The sequence below is a fragment of the Penaeus vannamei genome, chromosome 7, assembly GCF_042767895.1.
Source record: "Penaeus vannamei isolate JL-2024 chromosome 7, ASM4276789v1, whole genome shotgun sequence".
Taxonomy (NCBI): Eukaryota; Metazoa; Arthropoda; class Malacostraca; order Decapoda; family Penaeidae; genus Penaeus; species Penaeus vannamei.
Window position 1 is genome coordinate 39,428,279 of NC_091555.1, and position 1,391 is coordinate 39,429,669.

Genomic DNA, 1,391 nt, shown 5'->3' on the forward strand with positions numbered 1-1,391 from the left:
TGCATTTAACAATTGCCTCCATCTGCGTCACCACACATTCAACACAAACCCTCACAAGAGATATTATGTCTGTTTATTTGTTAATCAGATTATATAAATGCTTAATTTTCGTATCTCAAGTTTTACACTTAAATATTTTTTGAATTGTAAGATCAATATTGATACAAATATCAGTAATTAATACAGTGGGCAATTTCAGAAATGTCATTAACTTTATTATGGTGGTCATGTTACTAGAGTTGCTGAGGTACTGCTGAATTTATCCGAAGGTACTGCTGACTTTAAGTTGCTATAGGTATAGGGCAGGAGGAAGAGGTTCTATATCATTAAGAAAATGTAGTTGGAAAAATACTTTTGGTTTTTAAGAATTATTTGTCATTGTTAAAGTTTAGTGGTTTTTTTTATCCATTGTAGTTATAGAATAATGGTTGAGTTCATAATTCCACGTTATTTTGTAATTTATTTATAGTTTTGTGTTTTTTTCTATTCTAGTTTAATGTTATTGCTAATTTAGTTATATATTGTTTCTGCAAATATGTTTCTAATATCTCATTTATTATAGTGAAAAGGTTATTGGCATTTCTTGACTATTATAGTCTTAAGACTTTGTATGATTCCTGGTAGTAATATATTTTCTTCTTTGATTTATAGACGTTATATTTTTAAATGTAAAAGTTGATTAGCAATAAATATAACAATCAAGAGTTTGTTTATTTTATAACTGCTTTCTTTAGTCATACATCTTTACCTCTCTATATAATATACATATATATACCTATAAAATGAAGTCTCAGGGTTTTAAGAGCAAATATGAGTAAACGTACGTCACAAGTGCAAATTTAAACCATACTATATAATTTTTAAATTATGAATGATCATCATAATTGCACTCACTATACAACACAAAATGAATATGCTACATATACACACATACACAAATCATATATATATATATATATATATATATATATATATATATATATATATATATATATATATATATATATATATGTGTGTGTGTGTGTGTGTGTGTGTGTGTGTGTGTGTGTGTGTGTGTGTGTGTGTGCACCCACCCATGTTATACGCACATACACACACCCCTCCCCTGACCGACTGCGGCGCACGAGAGAGCCTCCTCGTGACGCGAGATGACAAAACAGTGTGTGGCAACCCCCCCACTCCCTTTCCCCTCCCCCCTTCCCCTCACCGGGCCTCCTTCCCTTACCCGCCTCCCTTCCTCATTCCTCTGGTGCCTTTCTGGTCTTCCTCTCCCCTCTTTTTTGCGTACCTATTCCTCTTTCTTAGGTTCCTTGACCCCTTCCTCCTTCCAAACGGTCCCTCTGTGCTGCCCGCTTCTCTTCCCTGTCTTCCTTACCCCCAACCGCAAACTT